This window comes from Solanum lycopersicum, chromosome 9 (assembly GCF_036512215.1).
Source record: "Solanum lycopersicum chromosome 9, SLM_r2.1".
Classification (NCBI taxonomy): domain Eukaryota; kingdom Viridiplantae; phylum Streptophyta; class Magnoliopsida; order Solanales; family Solanaceae; genus Solanum; species Solanum lycopersicum.
In genome coordinates, this window is record NC_090808.1 from 16,542,673 (window position 1) to 16,566,468 (window position 23,796).

Below are 23,796 nucleotides of genomic sequence, written 5' to 3' on the forward strand. Positions count from 1 at the left end.
TCTATCTTAGAGTTTGCTTAGAACTATTGTCATCACTCTAGCATCTAGATGGATACCTTTGAAGCTATTTATGGGAGAATATGTAGATCTCCAATTGGATAGTTTAAAACGTTTGTGAACCTGGGTTGATAGGACAAAACATAATTCATCAAGCTATGGATAAAAAAATATCATTCAAGAGAGGTTGAAAATAGCGCAGAGTTGTCAAAAATTCTATATTGATGTTAGGAGAAGAAACTTAGTGTTTGAGATGGACGATTGGCTTTATTTGAAAGTTTCACCCATGAAGGGTCTTATGAGATTAGTCATAAAGGGAAAACTTAGTCCCAAGTATATTGGTCCTTCTATGATACACAAAAAAGATTGGAAGTGTAGCATATGAGTTATAGCTACTGCACGAGTTAGCAGCAGCCCATCTACTGTTTCACATTTCCATTTTGAAGAACTGTATGTGTGATACTTACTTTATTATACTCAATGAAAATATTAATAGTGAGTACAACCTATCTTATGAAGAGGTACCCAGTCAGATTCTAGATTGTTTGGTCCGCAAGTTGAGAACCAAGGAGGTAGTCTTACTTAAGATCTTATGGAGAAAATAGTTTGTTGAGGAAGCTACTTGGGATGCTAAGGAGGAAATAAAGAAGAGATACCCACATCTATTGGAGTCGGAAGAAATTTCCGATCAAGGTAGTAATTCTTTTATTATACTCTTAATTTATATACTGAATGTGTTAGATTTGGATGTTAAGAGTTTGAACAGAGTCTTACATACTACTACCCTTAAGTGCTACATAGAGTGATCTCATTCGAGGACGAATGTTCCCAAGGGGAATATGTTGTAACATCCCACCAAAGAAAAAACTATATTTAGAAGGCGCTAAATTGGAAATAGCTAAAATAAAATTTTTCCAAGTTATGCTAGGTTATGAGTTTTGGGTCAATTCTAAACTACCATAACTTTAAGTGCAGGATGAGTTAGGTGACCTATAAGATATAAGAAAAAGTCTTGGAATCCTCTTTCTAAAAACACCGAGTTTACTAATTTTTGAATTTCGATGAGGGAAATATGATCATTTGAAAATCTTCTTATCCTATTAAGAAAAGTTACCCGGATTGAAAAGGGGTATTTTGGTATTTTACTTCGCCTTTAAAATATAAGTTAATTTTCATAATAAAAAGGGGTCTAATCATATTTGGTTCAATTTTACAAATCCTAATTTAGACTATTGTTTTGGTAAGAGTTCAAGAAGAGATAAAAAAGGAGAAAAATTAAGGTATTCTTCACGTTTTCTTGCAAATTCGAAGGTTGTTTCACCAAGTATTTGATACCTAACAGGTATGTCAGTTTTGATAGTGTTAGATTCATTCACTCACACGCCAATCATGTTATTTTTAGTAGAATTTCATTCTTGAAGTCAAAGAATATGTGTTCTTTCTTGAAGTTAATTTGTAATCTTTATTGTTTAGGTTTTTGATGAGTTCTTGAGATATGTTTGAGTACTTTGAGGGTGGTTTAGGGTGGATTATCGTATAATAGTGTTGGGAATTTAAATCTTAGTGATTTGAAAATAAACAATATGCGAATTGGGGTAAGAAAATGAGAAAGAAAATTCGTGGGGAAATTATTGACAGAGGCTAGTGAAACGCGCCAGAAAAGTATTTTTGTAGTTTTGTCTTAGTGGTTCCGCAACTGAGTGTACGCCAACCCCATTTCAGTAGTTTAGGGGCTGGCACCCCACACCACTTAGTGTGTCAACGTCATCAGGTCCTCTACCCTTCCACTCTTCTATTGAAATGTGTTCCCTTAAATCGATCCTATGTTTCCGAGTCGATATCTGCAGTCTAATTACATTTATTTATCGAGAGATCATTCATAACATGAATTGTAACTATGAATCGATAAGTAAAATTCAAGGTAGAGTCAAGAGCTAAGTCTTGAGAGTTCTTTCTAGTCATTTTAATAAGTCTTTCACAATATTTTTAAACTTGTTTTAAGACATAAGAAGTTGAGTTTGAGGAAGAGTAGAATTGTGATCATTTTCTTTAAAATGATATACAGGAACTAAGTATTCACATGATATAAAGTTTTCACATTTAAGATGAGAGGAAACACCGATTTAAAGTATTTTGAACATCTTTTAGGAGAAAGATTTTCAGTAATAATCTCAAACCATAGAATGAATTAGTATTTTAAACATATGATCTAGGTATATTTTTTGAGTAGTATAGAGCATTGATATAGGTATGATTCATATAACTCAAAGTCCTCATAAACCATGTAGCCAACGTTGGTAGGAAGGGTCATGTTTTCTAATACATTGAGGTGTTATCTATTGTTTTAAAAGTTTTTCTTTCTAATGCATCATTACTAGTGCTTTATATTAAAATGAGTTGAGTATCGTTTAGTTAAGTTGAGACCAGGTAAGTTCTTCAATTCCAGTTCAAGCTAATTTCTTGTGTTTAGATTCCCCCTCGCATGCTCTTGCATTCCATGTACTGAAGTTATTTGTCCTATATCTTTTATGATGCAAATATCGGTAACCAGGATTAACGTCCGGTTTTTTTATTGATCCAATTGAGTTTTAGAGTTTTTTGGTGAGCCTTGTTTCTTTGTGGAGGATTCCTTATTTTGTTTCTACTATTTCTATTGTTAGGATGATCATGAGTCTTGCCCCGACATCCCTAATAGTATTTTAGGTTTCATAGATAGATTGACAGTAGTTAATGAGTCTTTTGATTTTCAGTTGTTTATGTTGAGACTTGAGTTTCCTCTTTAGCTTCTTAAATGTTCATCTCTAAAACATTCTATATTTATATTTTCAGACAGTTGAGCAAAGTTTATATTTTATGTTCATCTTATTTATGAGTATGTTTTACGCTAAGAGCTAAGTCATGTCAAGGGTTTGTGTGGGGCCAACAATGGTTGTTGAGTGCTAGTTGTGTCCAGTATTTAGGCTAGTGTCATGACATTCAAGAGTTATAATTCATGATATATAAGATGTCTTGACAATTAATTAAGGTTTAATTCGTGTAGATTAAGAAGAGAACCAAAGCTCGCTCAAATTAACAAGTACAAGATAAGAATGGAGGATAAGGAAAATTGCCCACTTACTGGGTCTAATTGGGCGAATTGTTGGCGCACTTCTTCTGTGCCTCCCTAGGTCTTCATTTACTTGGGTGTGATTGGGTGCATTGTAGGAGCACCAACCCATGCCTCCATTTACTAGGGTCTGGTTAGGCGCACTATTGGTGCGCCACCCCAACACAAAACTTTCATTTTTTCTTGAATTTTTGGCCCTAATTCACCTAGAATCAATTGTTTCTTGCAAACTCTCTTATAATTGCATAACACATAAGTAAATGAAAAACATACTCAAATCTCCTCAAACCACCCTCAAAGCTCAAACCCACGCTTCAACAATTTATCATACTCCAATAACAAAAAATGAAGAACGCAACCTCAAGAATCAACCAAGAAACTCAGGATTGGTTTCAGGTTGAACGAACCCATCACTATGAAAGCTTACATAAATCTTAAGGATCAAATCCTTGGAAAACTCCCTTGAAGATCACAAGAATCTTGAATGCTTGAAGCTTTTATCCTTTCTTTTCTCCTCTTCAACTCCTTTCAAAAACCTAAGTGTGTTTAGGAATAATATAATTTATTTCAATCAGTTTAGACACCTAAAATATTAACAAAAATGATCTAGGCTTTTGGTGGTAAGTAAAAGAATAAAATAGCCCATATTAATTCGAGTATATTGTCTTTAATGGATAGGCTGAACACAAACGAGCATATCTCTATCATCCAAACTCGGATTTTAGGAAACTTGATGATGCCGGAAAGAGGACATAGATATCTTTCATTTGATATCTTATGGGCTTCCAAAATTATCCTGTGATACAAGTTATGGTCGTTTGAACTTGACACAAAACTTAAATGAATTTATAAATGACTTAAATGAATTTCTCTTTAGTTCATTTTTGAACTCAAGGTGCTACCAATAATGACCTTAACACTTACGAAAAAATAAATTTGCCGGTGAAATCTTACTCATAATAAAAAATGGCTTGACTCTTAGCTGAATTTATTTTTGGGGTGTTACAATATCTCCCCATTGGGATCATTCATCCTCAAATAACGACTTGATTGGGAATGGAACAGGGTCATTCGTTACCACCACCTTTAACCAATCATTTCAATTATTCAATAACCACCTAATGTTTAACAACATCACATTCTAGCTTATTACTCTATAAACTCCATCGACTCCTACTACCAACTCTTTATGAATTTCTCATTCTCTAATCATTTCTACCATACCAATTAGAATTTCTCGCATTACTTACTCAGAACCAACTAAGGGCTCTCATTTAAAGATTTCTCATTGTAAAACCTCATCCTCTTCTTCCTCCACATGCATAACCCTACATGGAATTATTACACCATCAGTTTCACGATAAGAACATTAACCTTCTCATTCCAGTATTACTTAACTATTCAAAGAATCTCCCATATTCTTTTGAATTCATTACTACTTTATTATTATGACTAGACTTGAAAGCTATCAACATATTTCATCATCTCTAAATTGGTCTACATCCCTTATTTCTATAATACTCAGGAAAAGTTATCTCATGACTACTGAACTCTCTATAAACAAGTAATAAGACCTCTTTCTAAGATTTTTCTCTTGAACTCTTCTCATAGGCTCCTAAGGATGCTTCAAATAAATATATTAGGAAAATAACAGTTGTAACCACCTATTCCCATATTGATACCTCAATTATACTATCTAGGAACACTTGAAAAAATTATTATCTTAATTAAGACCTTGTGTGGCCACATTTAGCCTTATTTGTACCTGTTACTTCTCTACCTTGGTTTATCTCCTCTATAGATCATAATACAACTTTGATTTCCTCACCTATGTCAGGTCAAACCTATCACGTCAGATCTCAAAACTAAAACCATCACCCTCATTTACATCAATTCATAATGACACTCATCTCGATTTTAAGTTCAGTGTCTATTACCAAACACGCATATCAACATGATTGCTCAAATCTTATACCTCCTTGCAACTACCAAAATAGTTAAGAAACTATTTCCCTCTAAGATCACATGACAAGTAGTCAATGTATCTCCCCGTCTTCCTACCTAAACGTCCTTCACCTTTCATTTCACAACATAAGTACTCTTTTCCCAGTTATTACACATCACTACCAGTTCTATAACCTATTGAACATCATGAAACTCTAAACAAATCATAATACTAGCTTAGATCTATCATCTCATGAATATTGTATGCTTCTATGCAACACATATATTTAGTCTCCTCTGACACGATGTAACTTTGACATCAACTCTATTATGGTAAAAAAAATATACTCTGTACAATATTATAATTCTTGTTATATTAATGAAGGAAACTAAACATTTTAAACATATTGGACATATGATTTCAACAATATAATGGGCCCATCACTATCTCTCTTTCACGGGTTACTAAACCTTTGTATGATTTTTCTCTAATTGTTGGCATTTTTCTACTACTTTTACTCTCGTAATCATACTATAATTTCAAGTGAATATACTATCCGATATCTACAACACAATTCCTCATAAATATATTGCATAAAATAATATTTAGATAAGAAAGTACACCTCACTTTTAGCTTAAATGCACGATCCTCATTAATAATAATGAAATTTTTTGAATCTCATCACTTAATCGTAGTCGCGGACTTCTTCTAATCCCCTTTGAAGTCTCATGACATTCTGAAGAATTTAGTTGAAAATAACTCATCCATAAAGATCTTGGGCTTTAACCTTCAAGCACCTTTAGTATGAGGGGTAGTCGAATGATATGATAATGCACGAGCCAGAATAAGTTCTTTATGATATAGTTCTATTGCATGATTTCGAGTATGAATGAAGGGAATATTTTTCCTAAATGATATAGTATCACGACCAAAATCTATACCCCAGACGAGATCAGATTCATTGACCTATCAGAGGTCGCAGACAAGCCTACATACGTCATTCTTACTTCATCTAGGTTAATTTTAGAGGAATATTGGAACTATTTGTTTTCTTATTCAATATTAAACATTTTAACTCAACATCATAGGCGTTAAAAAATCAACCGTCGAATATAGGGATAATCAAATGAAAGAAATAGTTCATAATTGCCTTAAATGTATTTTTGCCAAAATGGAACCAACACAAAGTATGAAATGAATGTGGAAAGAAATGCTAGTGGAACATGCTCCACTAGCTAAAGCCTACATCTAAGCTAGATAATAACGGTAGACATCATCGAAAGCATGAGGGCCTACATGTCCGGATGAGAAACTCTACATCCGGATAGCTGAAACGTCAACCTGTGAACTCTAGCGTCCACCTGTGCCTGCACCTAAAAATATATACTTGTATGGTATTAGCACACACTTGTACAAAGTATAGGTATATGCAAGCACACACCAAGGAAATACATGAGTAATAATAGCTCTTTCCTAACAACATAATTATGAAATGTCAAGTTAGTGGACTTGCCAAATTGGGATTAGGAAAGTTAGTGAACTTTCCAAATTTGAATTAGGAAAGTCAATGAGCTTTCAATATTTGGATTAGGAAAGTCAATGAGCTTTCCAAATTTGGATTAGGAAATTCATGCCATGAGAATAACATGCATCATCATACTTATCACATTTCACACACCACATAACCTCTTACACATAGCACATATAATGTTGCATATAGAACATAACATCTTCTGTATCATTCATTGATATGCCATGTGACCTTAAAATCATGGACTTAACATTAAGACTTTCCTGTAATGAGGGCTCAACATATGCGACCTCAAATAGGGAGTTTGCTTTAGCAAACACAGAGTCTGCTCCATTCATTCGTACGTACTCCATTTCATTTCATTCATAGGCTACTGTAAACACCAGCTATACCTAGGATGTAGTTTTAGACTTTTATTGAGTTCGTTGTGCAATGAGTAAGAATGACCTAATGTCATTACTTGAATCTAACTCACCTTTTGATTATCCTATCCTAACACCTTTGGTATCATTCATTTTATTATGTGCATCATTTGAGGTTGGCCTCCTTCATTGATGGGAACTTTAACTTTAATCGACATAGATCATGTGAGCATCATGAAATCTAGTGTCATGAAACCCCACACCGAAAAGAAGTGGAATCACCGGCCAAAATGACCCAAAACATGCTAGCATTAATGGGAATTGAACCCTGCCAGATCCCTATATTGGCAATATAGGTTCGAAGACTAGGAGATATAAGAAGACCCATACCCGACATGCAGGATAGTCTCATCTCATGAGAGTTACGTGGACCTCCGCCCTTCTCGAAAGAAGTCATCACCACTCATAGCTAGTCTATCGATGCTCAGTATAAAGTTCCATTACATTCAACTCAAATGTCATGGAATGAGGACATCATAGCTCAATAGATGATTTATCATCTCATCATTAGTATTAAGTGTGTTGATCTCATTATTTTCAGTAGAGTGTTCATAGAGACTGGTCTCTTCATTAATTTTACACTCTCATAGGTAAGTATGTTTTGGTAACATTTACTTAGGATCATTTGAGATTGATCTCATATTTTACATTAGCCTCATATCATGTTTGAACCACATTCATTAACATTAGAAAATTTTCTCTTCATAATTACTCACCCCTTTTTATGTGAATGTTCATTTTATCATATGTCAATGCACTTGGCCATTGAGTGTGTTTCACACTCTTACATGACCCTTCTAGGATTTCATCATTTTGTTGTTTATTTCATCATTTCATTACTGATTTTGTTATATTCCAATGCACTTGGCCATTTAGTGTATCTTACACTTGTACTTAACCCTTCGAGGGTTTCATCATTTCATTACATACATCTTAAGTTCACTTATTTTTAATCGTATGATAGACTTGTGGGTCTATAGATACTAGACATGAGGCTTCATTCGTAGTTTGTTAAGTGACTCATATTTTCCTAAGATTATGTATTACAAGACATATGTATCTTGTATGTATGACAAGATATCGATTTCGATCTAAGTAGTTGGCATTATTCTTGAAAATTTAATTCACGTATGATTTTTGTATCAATACAGAAATTTGGGCAAGGGAACACAAGTTCGAACCCCTTGGACAATACCTACATTTTTCCTTGACTTTATCTTTAGTCTTCATGACATTGTGACCCTAGATCGAGCCCCAGCATCAACATTCTATCTTTATTTTTCTCCTAGGATTCTCCTCTTATTTGGACGAATGATTGTGGGATCGAACCCCCACAACCACTTTTATTTTTCATTTAAAATTGTGTTGTCCAATTTGCCTAGACCAAGCGGTTGTGGGATCAAACCCCCACAACCTCTTTTTATTTTACTCTTTATTTCGCTAGGAATTGGGATGTTGTGGGTTTGAACCCCCACAACTTCCGTAATTTATTTTTATTTAAAATTTGCCTTATCTATGAATAGGAAGTGAGGTTGTGGGATCAAGACCCCACAACCTCACTTTATTTTCCTATTTAATTCGCCCACTCTCCCTTGTAGCCTTGAGGTCGTGGGTTCGATTCCCACTCCTCGCACTTCCTTTATTTTAATTTTATTTCCCTTCATTCCCTACCTGGAGGTCATGGGTTAGACTCCCGCACCTCCCATTTTATTTATTTAAATTGTTGGTTTGTCCTTTCTCAACCAGTAGACCCTATTTTGAATCCCCTCAACCCCTTTCCTTTTATTTCAAATTTAAGTTATCACAAGGTTGAGGTCACAGGTTCGAATCCTTGTGGCCTCACGCCTTTAAAATTAATTAAATTTTCCATATTTCTCTCACTAAACTTTATCCTAAACTAACCTTATAAATTTTAGTGGAAACTTAATCATTTTATTACTTTTTTTCATCAATATTTTCCTCTTGAAAACATAGGAATATTCAAGGATCGTTTAACATTTTTTGTGGTGGATTTCATAGATTCGTTTAGCCAACATATTGACACTCAAATCAGCCCCACTTTCATTTTAATGAACATCACGATTTACATAGGCTTATACACGTAAAATGACGATCAAAACAATATAAAACTTGAAGCCTTAACTTGATACCTCATTCACAGGACATTCAATGTAACCTTTTTGCACATACAAACACTTGCTCAACCTTTCTAATACATATTTTTATTTCCTACATTTCAAGTATACAAACAAAATCATTTTCATCACGAAATCATAACATACACCTAAATCTACCATCAATCATACCCAAACTACGATTCATTGGTAGCTAGTGAGAGGGGCATGCAAAAGGAAAACAATCCTTGTTTTCGAATGAATAACCTGAACCTTAAAGGGTCTCTTGTGAAAGGGGCCAAGAGAGAAGAAAAACCCATATCTTATTTTGATGTTCAAACCTTGAAGTTGCTTCCCAAACCCTCTCAAAATATCACGTCCAAGCCAAATTTTCAATACAAAACTTTCGACGGAAAAACCCTCTCTTTGCCTAACGTGTTCACTTAGCTTGTTTTCTTATATTTTCGTGTGAGTTATTCAAGTGTGAAGAAATCTAGTAATTTTTTCTATTCTTGTGTTGTTTAGGCATAGAGAAATCGTGAAAAACAAAAGGAGAAACGTGAGACAAATGAGCGTGAGAGAGAGTTAAAAGAGGTGAAGTAGTTTAGACTTAGTCAACTAGGAGACTTAGTCATAAAAACATATTAATTAATAAATAATTAATAATTAATAATAAAAATCTGATTTTCCTTTTTAAATCAGCTCTTAATTAATTATTTGTTAAATTAATTCACCAAAAAAAACATTAAATCATTGCTCCCACCTAGGTTCGAACCCGGGTGGAGCAAGACTTAACTTCAAGAGCTCCATTTCGTCTCTCTCCGCAGTTTTCCCCTCCACCTTATAAAATAAATAATTAATTATATATTTAGGGTAATTACAATATTACCCTTAGCCTGAAAAAGACTATTTTACCCCTAGACCCTCAAACCTAAGATTTCCTCTTTTTATGTCCGGTAAAGACTCCTTCGAGTAAATCTTCGTATTCGAGATCCCTATACGCTTGGACCAACCTTTCCTAGCTCAACTAACTCCCCAAGTTAGTTGGCTTGGATGTAGCAAGGGTTCCAAAGTCTGGTTCTACGCGCGAAAATCTGTGTGAACCATGGTCTAATCATAGCCATTCTTGACACCTTAAGCATTACTTAGCATATCCATTTTTAGGGTTGTTACATTATCCCCCCCCCCCTTAGGAACATTCGTCCCCGAATGATACTACTCTTTACTAAAAATAAATAAGTCATCTATAGAATATATGCATACATAGGTTATTTAATACTCCCTAGTGGTGAATATATGATTCACATATTCACATGATGGTGCACATCCTTGAAACCTACCAGTAGTTTCAGATTAATAGACTAAGGAACTATTAACTAAACTAGTCTTATCAAAGCATACAACATAAGAAAACATGTAAGTCAGACAAATCAACAACCAACATGATGAATCAAACAAATTAACCTCATACTAGTGCATAAACACCATACACAGTCAAATACATGAAAGACTAATTAAGGTTATGCACCTGAGACTTCACTAGAGGTACTTTCCCCTGCACCCCTAGACTTGAGTGCAAATAATCGTTGCCTCCTTGGAGCCTCTTAACTTGGACCATTAGGTTGAACTCTCTCCTTTCCTTGTTCTTGACTTCTCCTATTCGGACAATCCTTCATCATGTGACCCGGTTTGCCACAACTGTAACAAGTGTTAGAGTCCATCATACATTCTCCCCCATGTAGTATGCCAAACTTCCTACAATGTGGCCTCTCTGGGCTGTGAAGTCTTACAAACCTCAGGGAGTAATCCCTATGTAATATCGAGTCTTGCTTAAGGTTTATGAATTTATGAACCTTAGTCTCATTCATTTCTCTAGTAAAGAACCGTCCTAGAAAATAAATCTTGAAAACATCCCAAGTAAGAGGACCCCCATCTAAGGCTCTGCTATCCTGACACACTTTATACCATGATTGAGCTACATCCTTTAGCTGGTAGAATGCCAACTCAAACTTCTCCACATCAATCAAACCTAATAGCCTGAGCTTGTAAAGTGCTAGCTTGGGCCATCTGTACAAAAGTTCTCCTTACTTCTCCATCTCTCAACCCAGCTGGGTTAACAGGTATCTCTATTCCAGCAGCTAGAGCCTAGGAAGGAACCTGAATTAATCCAGCATCTGTTCTTCTAATCTCTCCCCCTGCTTTTCTCCTTGTATTCATCTGTTGTAAACTTCAAGAGTTGATATTAGATACTCTCTTAACACCAAGAAATCCGACATTAGAGAAGGCACGATAAGATTAGAAGAAGGGAATTTTCCTACGTATCATGCAGCCTCTAATTCAGGATAGTGGTGCACTTCACTACCACGACTTAGAGACAACTCAATGTGGTTGATGTGAACTTATTATCCTCGGAATTTAACCTAGTGGTCTAACACCAACTTTGTAACAACCAGAATCTATACCCCAAACGAGATCGGAGGTCGCAGAAAAGCATACATACATCATTCTTACTTCATCTAGGTTAATTTTAGCAGAAAATTTGAAATTTTGGCTTTCTTATTCAATGCTTAAAATTTTAAACTCAACATCATAGGCGTTCACAAATAAACCATCTAATACAAAGATAATCAAATGAAATAAATAGTTCTTAATTGCCTTACACGTATTTTTGCCAAAACGGCACCAATACAAAGTATGAAATAAAAGTGGAAAGAAATGCTAGGGGAACATGATCCACTAGGTAAAGCCTACATTTAATCTAGATATTAATGGTAGACATCATAGAAAGCATGAGGGCCTACCCTGTGCGGATGAAAAACTCCACGTCCGGATAGTTGAAACGTGAACCTGTGAGCTCTAGCATCCACCTATGCCTGAACCTAAAAATATCGACCTGTATGGGATTAGCACACACTTGTACGAAGTATGGGTATATTCAAGCACACACCAAGGAAAAGCATGAGTAAGAATAGCTCTTTCCTAACAACATGATTATGGAAAGTCAAGTTAGTGGACTTGCCAAATTGGAATTAGGAAAGTTAGTGAACTTTCCAAATTTGGATTAGGAAAGTCTGTGAGCTCTCCAAATTTTGATTAAGAAAGTCAATGATATTTCCAAATTTGGATTAGGAAAGTCATGCCATGAGAATAATATGCATCATCATATTTATCATATTTCACACACAACATAACCTCTTACACATAGCACATATCATGTTGCATATAGAACACAACATCTTTCATATCATTCATTGATATTCCATGAGACCTTAAAATCATGGACTTAACATTAATACTTTCAAGAAATGAGGGCTCAACATATGGGACCTCAACTAGGGAGTTTGTTTTAGCAAACACAGAGTCTGCTTCGTTCATTCATATGTACTCCATTTCATTTCATTCATGGGTCAATGTAAGCAACAACTATACCTAAGATGTAGTTTAAGACTTTCATCGGGTTCGAATGACCTAATGTCATTACTTGGATCTAACTCAACTTTCAATTATCATATCCTAACACCTTTGGTATCATTCATTTCATTATGTGCATCATAAGAGGCTGGCCTCCTGCATTGATTGGGAACTCTAACTTTTACCAACATGGATCATGTGAGCATCATGAAATCCAGTTTCATGAAAACCCACGTCGAAAAGAAGTGAAATCACTGGCCAAAGTGACCCAAAAAATGCTAGCGTACATGGGAACTGAACCCCGCCAGATCTCTATATTGGCAGTATAGGTTCGAAGACTAGGAGATATAAGGAGACCCATATCCGCCCTTCCCTAAAGAAGGCATCACCTCTCATAGCTAGTCTATTGCTGCTTAGTATAAATTTCAATTACATTCAACTCATACGTCATGGAAGATGGCTTCTAGTATGAGGACATCATAGCTCAATAGATAATTCTCATCTCATCATTAGTATTAAGTGTGTTAATCTCAATACTTTCCTCAGATTGTTCATAGAGATTGGTCTCTTCATTAACTTTACACTCTCATAGGTGAGTACGTTTTGGTAACATTTACTTAGGCTAATTTGAGATTGGTCTCATCTTTTATATTAGCATCATATAATGTTGTCACCACATTAAATAACATTGGCACATTTGCTCTTCATAATTACTCACCCCTTTTTACGTGGATGTTCATTTCATCATATGTCAATGCACTTGGTCATTTAGTGTGTTTCACACTTTTACTTAACCCTTCTAGAGTTTCATCATTTCATTGTTTATTTCATCATTTCATTTTTTTCGTCATATGCCAATGCACTTGGACATTCAGTGTATCGTACACTCGTACTTAACCCTTCGAGGGTTTAATCATTTAATTACATACATCTTAGGTTCACTTGTTTTTAATCGTATGCTAGACTTATGGGTCTATACATACAATCCATGAGGCTTCATTCATATTTTTTTAAGTAAATCATATCTTCCTAAGATTATGTAGTACAAGACTTATGTATCTTGTATGTATGCCAAGATCTCGATTTCGATCTATGTAGGTGGAATTATTCTTTAAAATTTAATTCACGTATGATATATGTATCAATACAGAAATTTGGGCAAGGGAACCTATGAACCCCTTGGGCAATACCTACATTTTTCTTTGACTTTATTTTTAGTCTTCATGACATTGGGACCCTAGATCGAGCCCCAACATCAACATTCTATCTTTATTTTTCTCCTTGGATTCTCCTCTTATTTGGTCGAAAGGATGTGGGATCGAACCCCCACAACCCCTTTTGTTTTTCTTTTACAATTTTATTGTTCAATTCAACTAGACCAAGATGTTGTGGGATAAAACCCCCTACAACCTCTTTTCATTTTACTCTTTATTTCACTGGGAATTCGGAGGTTGTGGGTTCGAACCCCCACAATCTCCTTCATTTATTTTTATTTAAAATTTGTCTTGTATATGCATAGGCAGTGAGGTTGTGGGATCGAGCCCCCACAACCTCACTTTGTTTTCCTATTTAATTCGCCCATTCTCCCTTCAAGCCTTGAGGTTCTGAGTTCGATTCCCATGCCTCAAACTTCCTTTCTTTTAATTTTATTTCCCTTCATTCGCTGCCTGCTGGTCATGGGTTCGATTCCCACGCCTCCCATTTTATATATTTAAATTGTTGCTCTTTCCTTTTATTTCGAATTTAAGTTGTCACACTAGTGAGGTCACAGGTTCGAATCCTGGTGGCCTCACCCCTTTAAAATTAATTAAATTTTCCACATTTCTTCACTAAACTTTAGCATAAACTAAACACATAATTTTTATTGGAAACTTAATAATTTTCTTACTTATTTTCATCAATATTTTCCACTTGAAAACTTAGGAAGATTCGTGGATCGTTTAACACTTTTTGGGGGTGTATTTCATAGATTCGTTTAGCCAACATATTGACACTCAAATCAGTCCCAGTTTCAATTTAATGAGCATCACAATTTACATAGGTTTATACACATAAAATGACAATCAAAACATATCAAACTTGAAGCCTTAACTTGAGACCTCATTCAGAGTACATTCACTGTAACCTTTATGCGCATACACACAGTTGCTCAAACTTTTGAATACATGGTTGTAATTCCTACGATTTCAAGTTTACAAACAAAATCATGTTCAACACGAAATCATAACATACACCAAAATCTACCAGCAATCATACCCAACCTACGATTCATTGGGAGCTAATGATGGGGGCATGCAGAAGGGAAACAATCCTATTTTTCGAATTAATAATCTTAACCTTAAGGGGTCTGTTGGGAAAGGGACCAAGAGACAAGAAAACCCATACCTTATTTTGACATTCAAAACTTTAAGTTGCTGCCCAAACCCTCTCAAAAACTCACGTCTAAGCCAAGTTTTCAACACAAAACATTTGATGGAAAAAACCTCTCTTTGCCTAACGTGTTCACTTAGCTTGTTTTCTTATATTTTCATGTGAGTTCATTAACTGTGAATAAATCTAGTAATTTTTTATGTTATTGTATTTTTTTAGGCAGAGAGCAGTCGTAAAAAACAAATGGAGAAACGTGAAAGAGATGAGCGTGACAGATAGTTAAATGAGGTGAAGTAATTTAGACTTAGTCAACTAGGAGACTTAGTCATAAAAACATAATAATTAATAAATAAATTATAATTAATAATAAAAATCTGATAAAAATCATATTAAGTCATTGCTCCCACCTAGGTTCAAACCCGAGTCGAGCAAGACTTAACTTCAAGAGCTCCATTTCGTGTCTCTCTCCCCAATTTGCCCCTCCGCCTTATTAAATAAATAATGAATTATATATTTAGGGTAATTAGGATATCACCCTTAGCTTGGAAAAACACCATTTTACCCCTAGACCCTCCAAACCTAAGATTTCCTCTTTTTAAGTCCGGTAAAGACTCCTCCGAGTAAATCTTTGTATTCGAGATCCCTAAATGGTTCGACCCAACCTTTCCTAGCACAACTAACTCCCCAAGTTAGTTGGCTTGGATGTAGCAAGGGTTATGAAGTCTGGTTCTACGCGCATCAATCTATGTGAACCCTGGTCTAGTCATAGGCATTCTTGACACATTAAGAATTACTTAGCATGTCCATTTTTAGGGTTGTTACATGTAGCCTTTTAATTATAGATGTGGTGCGCTTCACATTGATGACTAAGACTCTACAGACACAGCTTCATAGACACCTTAGGACTCTTCAACTCTTTGTTTACCAACTTTGTCAGGCCCCAATCTTGAACCCTAAATGGGACTTACACTCGAGAACTATTATTTGTCCCAAAATGAACCCTTCGTCTGGCTTATTACTCAGCGGAAGACTTTACTCAATTGAAATTTCAATTTTTAAACAAAAACTCAACTCATAAGGATATCATAAAATAAGATAGTATATTTAGTGGACTGGAATGAATATAAATGTTCAACTTCCGATCTTTAAAACATCAACAAAGGAAATGAAAAAAAGACTACTCAATTACTACTTGTCTATGAAGCCTCTAATAACTCTGTTGAACGTCAGGACAAGAGCCATGTCATCCTAACAAAACAAAACTAAAATAAATAAATAGGAATCCTCATGGAGTAACGAGTCTCACCAAAGAAACTCTGGGACTCGACTTGATCAACAGAGCACCAATCGATGATCAAGAATATATGTATCTGCACCATAAATTGATGTAGAACAAATGACGTCAATACATTAAATATAAGAGCATCTAAGAGGAACTCTAAAGCATACATAATCTTGATCTTGAAAGAAAGAACATACATACCTTTTCTCAAACTTACCCAACTCAACTCAACTCAACTCAAGAATAAGATACTTAACTCAGTAATAAGGTACTCAACTCAAATGAAACATAGTTCAACTCAACTAAGAAAAATAAGGCCTAACTCAACAATAAAATACTCAACCCAGTGAAATATAGTTCAACTTGACTCAGTGAAATAGGGCTCAAATAAACAATCAGGTACCTAACTCAGTGAAACATTGTTCAACTCAACTCAACTCAATGAGACTCAACTCAACAATAAGTTACTTAAGTTAATGAAACATATATCAACTCAACTCAATGAAATAGATATCAAGTCAGTAATAAGGTAGTTAATTCACTAAAACATAGTTAAACTCAACTCAATGAAATAGACTCAACTCCACAATGAGGTACTTAACTCACTCAAACATAGTTAAACTCAAATCAATCAAATAGGGTCAACTCAAGAATAAGGTACTCAACTCGTTGAAATATAGTTCAACTTAACACAATTTAATAATGATAACAACATGAAATATGTGAAGCTTTGATAGAAGTAGACAATTAACTCAATGTACATGAAAATATAATAGTAACCACTTTTACTCTTATTTGGGAGATTATCTAATCGACAACTATCACGATGAGCTACATGATGATATAGAGTCTCGTCTACATTGTCAAAACTATTATATACCTTGATAGGGGTATAACACATCCTCAACTAAGGGGATCCTCTAACCTATGCCAAAAACCAATAAGGACTCATCTAAAAAGTATGACCTTTCACCGATGTTGTCATACGTGGTTTATTGCGGCTATGAGTAGTATGAAATCTCCCCCATGGTCCTCAATACTATTCCTAATAGTATATTTTATGATCATGTGCTTGAAAACATTTCGCATCCTCAATCTTTGGGATTATTACTGAAGAGGTTTTTTTTAAACGGATGGTGCTCAAAACACCTCATGAAACTCATTTTGAAATCAAAGTTTCCTATCATTCTAAATAGAAAATCATTTACTCTTGGGAATATTAGTTCTCATATATTCATTTTGAAAAATAAAACACAACTCTCCTCATCATCGCCCTCATTACTCAAGTCTTAAAACAAATTATAAATAATTTAATGGACTTGTAAAAATAGGGTTCTTGTCTAATTATAGACGTGAAAAACTCGATTCAAAGTTTTTAATAACCATATAGAACTGATACCTGGAATTCAACAATTTGATAACTCAAATACTAAATGATACTACTCAACTCAAGAATGCTTGACTCATAGGGTTCATCCGGAATTATGGCATGGCCGACGAAAGTCAAGGACTTCCATGTATAACATATGGTAGTCCATAATTATGAAGTAAGGTTTCAAAAAGGATTAGGAACTCAATAGTCAAGAAATCAGAACTTGAAGATACTACTCATCCATAAAATACTTAGTTGATGGAGTTTATACGGAATTTATGGGAATGACAACTCAATGGTATCAATAATAAAATAGAACTCGTGGGTACAACTCTTCTCATTATCATAGTTATTTTCTCAAAATTTAGCTCAAATTGATAGTTGAGGTCAAGGTATTCACCATTAAACTCAAAAACTTTCTTGAACTCTATTCTTAACTCTTTCATTAATTTGAATTATGAATTATGAATTATGAATTCAAGAGTTATAATTCATGATATATATGATCGATTGTCCATTAAGATAGATTTAATTAGTAGTTATTAAGAAGAGAATAAAAGCTTGACTCAAATAAACAAGTATGGAATAACATGGTAGAAGGAAAATGGCCAATATATTTGGGGCCTGATTCGGCAAATTGTTGGCACGTGTACCAGACCTCGATTACTTGGGGGTTGATAATGTGCACGACTGGTGTGCCACCCCAGTCCTCCATTATGGCATTTTATTGGGCGTAGTACTGGTGTGTCGCCCCATGCCTCGATTTACTAACACTTTGATTGGGCACACAACTTGTGCGCCGCCTTAACCTAGAAACATTCAATTTTTTTCTTCGATTTTTGGTCCTAATTCACCTTGAATAAATTTATTTCTTCAAAAATTGATTTGAAACGTATACCCAATATTAGTAAACAAAACTTACTCAAATCTCCTTAAGAACAACCCTCAAAATTCAAACCATCGTCTAAAAACTTTATCAAACTCAAATAACAAACAATGAAGAACGAAACCTCAAGAAACTTAATACATTAATGTAAAATTTAATCAAGAAACTAATTATTTGCTTGATGGTGAATGAACTCATCACTATGAAAGCTTACATACCTCTGAGTATCAAATACTTGGCGAAATCCCATGAATCACAAGAATCTTGAAGGCTTGAAGCTTTTCTCCTTTTATATCTCCTTTTGAACTCCTCCAATTAAAAACCTAGGTGTGTTTAGGTATACCTAAAATCGATTACAATCATCTTAGATCCCTTGGAGATTAATAAAACGATCTAGGTTAGTGGGGGTAAGGAGAAGACAAAAATACATGTCATTAATTTGGGTAAATTTTCTAAACTTAATTTGACTAATGGAGTCCTCTTGTAAACACAATTCCTATATTTAAAAAATAATTCAAAACAAGACCAAGAATTCGAACTAGAAGTTAGAGAAAGCTCGCAGACGAAAACCAATAATTTCTTTATAAGCTACAAGTTCAAAAATTGAAGAATTTAAATGTTCAAGTTGAAGATTTGAATAACTAAAGATCAAGATGAATTTCAAGTTGATCAAGATAAATACCACCGGATTCAACATCAAGATCAAAGCCCTTGGATTGAACTAGAATTTAAGATCAAGATAAAGTTCAAGTTCAACAAGGATTAAGAACAAGACAGTCGAATTCAAGATAAATCTCGAAACCGTTGAATTCAACTAGAATTCAAGATCGAGATAAAGTTCAAGTCAAGATCAACATAAAGTTGGAATCCAATTTCATTTAAGATTCAAGAACAAGCGCAAGAGACCTTAAATTTATATTTGGAAAGGTGAATTTAGAGGAATTATAGAAATTGTAACACTGGGACTTTGAAATAATAAAATGATTGTTGCATAATTTGCTATTCTTGATTATTATTTTCTCATCCTCAATTTTACTGTCAAAATGACTTCTATGAAGAACAACTCTCAATTCACTGCCTCTAAGGCCACTAGCTCCAAATTCTCAACTAAAGTTGTAAGGAATTCTTTGTGTTACCTATGGAAGTTTTGGTGTCGTTACGAGAAGCAAGGTTGCTACACTAGGATAACAAACACTTCAAATGTGATCCACATCAACTCCAGTTTTAGGGTCTACCAATCAAAAAAGATTAAGTTCCTCCACATATTCTTTAGAAGGAGGAAGCAGTGTTGTTAAAAATGTGAAGAAGACCTTAATTCTACTTGAGAAATCAAGTTCCCAGAACTCTACCACAAGGGAAAACTATGATTTAACGAATGAATCTTCTCCACATGCATTGTAATAACATGATTCATTAAAGATTAACTTACGCGATAATCTATGCTACTCTTGTACATATCCAATGATCATGTAAACAATGGTGACTATTCCTTCTTCCCTTGAGGAGCAACTCGCACATCTGACAAAGTTTGTTGTAGGATTGACAAAGAATGTATAACACAAAGAGTTTCGAATTCATAAGTGTATGGATATGATGGAAGGACTTTTAAATGGAGAGGGGATCCATACACCTAGAGCTAGTGTTGAAGTTCAAGAGATCGAAGATCCTATGAAGAAAGCAGGGGTTGTTAATGAGATGACAGTTTCTTCTAAAGGAATGACCCCACTCGATCGCTTGAAGGAGTTCATTAAAGGGACAATCAAAGATAGGTATGAATTCTCCACCAAGTATTCTCACATGTAAATCCATACACTACAATAATTGATACCTTTAAAAGGTCTGTTGGTTATCAATATCCAAATTTCAACAATTTGAGGGTAGAGGAAATCGAAAGCAACATGTTGCTTACTTTGTGGAAACATGTAATAATTTTGGAACATACAGAGACCATCATGTCAAGCAGTTCGTTCGCTCTCCAAAAGGAAATGCCTTTGATTGGTACCCGGATCTTGATCCCAATTCTATTTATAGTTGGGATTAACTAGAGTACGAGTTCCTCAATCACTTCTATAGAATGAGAAATATAGTTAGCTTTGGTAAAACTGACGAATACTCACCAAAGAAAGGATGAACAAACTATGGATTTCATAAGCCGATAGAGGAACTAAACCTAGAATTGCAATGATAGGCTTAGTGAAGCCTTTTCGATAGAAATGTGTATCCAAGGGATGCACTGGGAGCTTTTTTACATCTTACAAGTAATATAACAAAAACCCTTTGAAGATCTAGCTACTCACGCTCATGATAGAAAGTTGAGCATATCCTCTTTTGGAAAAGATATGATGTTCATCAATGATCCTTGTAAAGGAAGGGACGAGCAGGAACCAAAAAAGATGGAGCAAATTTGTACAAAAAAGGATAACAAATAATCCATGAATGTTAATGTGTCACTTGTGTGAATGAATGTTCAAGCATGTTCAAACCAAATGGGGATCCTAAGTAAAATACAAGAAAAAGGAATACCCCTTCTTTGATTATGATGTTTCTAATATTTTTTATGAGTAGCTTGAATTAAAGCTCATTGAGTTGCTAGAGATGAAGCAACCTAATGAAGTAGGAAAACTTGATTACTCAAATTAATGCAAGTATCATAGACTTGTGAGTCATCCTCTTGAAAAATGTTGTCTTCAATGATAGAGTGATATGATCGGTTAGAGAAAAAAGATTATCCTTGACGATGATTAAACTAGTGTGAACCAAATCTTCAGCATATTCGGCTCGTTCCATCTGGTCCAAATATGTATCGGTGTAAAGCATAAGAATCATCATTAGAGAAAAATATCTCAAGCTAATATAGATGGAGATGAAGGTTGGATTCTTGTGACCAAGTGAAGACGCAACAAGTCAAGCATATGAAAAGAATCATTTAAGCAACTAATAAGAAGGAAGATGGTGAAGAAACTGGTGAAGCAGAAACCAATCAAGAGCCCAAAAAAGTCAAAGGTAGAAATACATCACTACCAGAAACCCTGACATCCTATCACTCAAGAGGAATTCATACGAAGTTCTTCCGATATAAAGTCTACTCAAAACAATGTCGACGCATCATGTTTCAATAGTGATAAAGAAGAAATAATGAAGGTGTCTTCTAGGGACAAAGATGGGACAATTAGTGAATCCTGCCCAAAAGTATCTCCTAGTGGTGAAGAAAAAGCAACAAGGGAAATCTCTTCAATGATGTCTCATTCATCTTCTAAAAAACCTTTTAATCCTTCTTCCCAAGAAGAACATGCATGTGATACAAAAATCACATTTATAGTTACTAATCTTCTATTTGGTGAAATACTACACAATAATTCTTTGTATATGATTTATCACATGCTACAAAAGAATATTAATAGAATCTTAACAGATGAAGGATCTAGAGTAAACATTCTGCCTATCCACACATTGAAGGGACTTGTTAATAAATCCACAAATTGGACTCGTGTAGTGTATATTTCAATAGAATAGTGTCCTTAAATGCTTGTTTTGTCTCATTTACTAATGAATAACCTTGAGTTTCAGGTATTTCGAGTTTGAGAAAAAACATGGAAACTACTTAGAAAAACAAGGAAAAGGATCATAAGAATGAAGAAATGAAGGACTGAGGATTTCTCAGTCCACTTGGAGACACGTCGATAGGTCTGAATATCTCCTTTTGTTCTAGTATGTTGAGCCCCGAAGGAAAGGATCAAATGGGCAGACAAAAGGAACAGTCAGCGCATCGCCAAGAATTTTGGCATAGTAGTACCTTATAGCCGATTGATAGAGAACACGAATATGCTTGGACTATGCGCAAGACGGCAATGAAATGACCTAAGAGTGAATCGCCAATTTTTCTGGATATTTCGACTAATGTTGTCAAGCATCCCTCTGCAACACTAATCTTTGAAAACTATAAATGTTTGATGAGTGTTTTAGCTTATGGAGAGAACTATTATTGTTAGAATACATAATTATCATATTTTTTCAGTTTTTATCTATATTTTTTAGCTCTAAATGAGTGGATTTTTAGGAGAAGAACTTGAAGACAAAAAGAGTTCAACTCTAAGGATTTGGACTTGGGTCTTTTAATCTCTTCTTCCTTGGGTTGTAACAAGACTCAAATCCTCATACCCACTTGAATGCAAGCTCATTTTCATATACCTTTCTACCTCTTGTTTATGTTTAGCTAAAACCCCAATTCTTGGGATGTGATTTTGTGAATATGGGCTAAGATTGTTATTGGGTCTTGCTTCATGATAGATTGATTCTAGTTTAATTATGATTTTGTTTAGTAGTTATTGATGAAACTATTGAATTTGTAGTTTCAAAGACAAGTTTATTTATGTATTTTGTCTTGCTCGAAAGAGAATACATGAAAATAAGACTACTAAATTGATGGCCGGTGGGAGTGGATCGACATGAGGTTCAGATCGAGTGAGTGAGCCCTGGACTCATTTCAACATTGAGCTCGAGAGAGTGAGTGGGTTAAGGTATAGGTTAGTCTTCATGTCGCAAGTGGATGTCCGACAGAAACACATTTGAAATGGGATAAGTTGCTCAAGAAGAGGTTATTCCCCTTAAAACATAGCCTAGTCACATTTATTCTCTAAATCTCCTATCAAAAGCATGTGCCCAGCAATTGAGCTTAACCCATATTCTTATCACAATCCAAGAATTCCCCCTCTCATTGCCTAGGATCTCTTGTTAATTTTGTTCTTTTTACTACTAGTGACAAACCCCCTATTGATATTTGAAGCTTGCATCACCCGATCTTTAGTATAAAATGTTTATTCATTAATGTGTTTAGCTATGACCAGTTAGAATGTAATTTTAATTTTCTACAAATTCTCACTACCACTCCCATAGGACACGACTCCAACCCTTAGTGGGGTTACTATACTATTGCATGATTGTAGACACTTGTACTAGAGGTTGTGTTGTTGATTACGCAAAACATCACTCAACTTCAAGTCTGGAGAACTTAGTGAAAGTCATTTGATACAAGGATTTAACCATGGGAGGTGTAGGTCCATTTTTAAACTCTATTATATTAGAAATCCACATTGAAGATTTGTGATCAAGCGCATGGACGCATGTTATTGATGAAAATACTTCATATTACTTGGCAAGACTTGGGTACATGAAAATAGAATTGTCTGATATTTTTAATATTAATATTTGAAGTATCTTGAAGATAGGATTGAAAGGAAAATAGTTGCAGATTATAATCTTTTCACCGAAGTGAAGAAACACTTTTTCAATGTAAAATTCTAATTGATGGCTTATGTTGTTAAAAGGGAAAAATCTAATGATTTCAAATCAATCAATCCTT